We start from the raw sequence: 555 nt of genomic DNA, 5'->3' as shown, positions 1-555 counted from the left end.
TGATGTAAAATGCAGTTTAATTTTAGGTTGGGATAGATAGAGATTACCGCTTGATTTCGCGGATAATTAAATGTATTATCGGTTTCCGCTTGTGTGAAGTAATCGCGCGATTTTCATCCTAATTAATCGGTTAACTGACTTGGTAATTAGTGCGTGGAAAGATTACCTTTAGCAATTTAAAGGGTTTTCGGGAAAATTAACACAAATAGTTTATTACTACAATGATACTGATTATCATTATAATATTAATTATTAGTACTACTATTAATATTATTATTTTTTTGTCAATATGTCATCCTATTCGACTGAGTTGTTTATAGTGTGGGTTCCGGGTTGCATCCTGCGTCCTTATTATTATTATTATTATTATTATTATTATTATTATTATTATTATTATTATATTATTATTATATGTCAATATGTCATCCAATTCGACTGGGTGTTGTTTATAGTGTGGGGTTCCGGGTTGCATCCTGCGTCCTTATTATTATTTATTATTATTATTATTATTATTATATTATATTATATTATTATTGTCAATGTGTCATCCTATTC

Source organism: Macrobrachium nipponense, chromosome 44, assembly GCF_015104395.2.
Source record: "Macrobrachium nipponense isolate FS-2020 chromosome 44, ASM1510439v2, whole genome shotgun sequence".
NCBI classification, from domain to species: Eukaryota; Metazoa; Arthropoda; class Malacostraca; order Decapoda; family Palaemonidae; genus Macrobrachium; species Macrobrachium nipponense.
The sequence above is the reverse complement of the archived record's forward strand: the minus strand, read 5'-3'. Positions refer to the sequence as shown.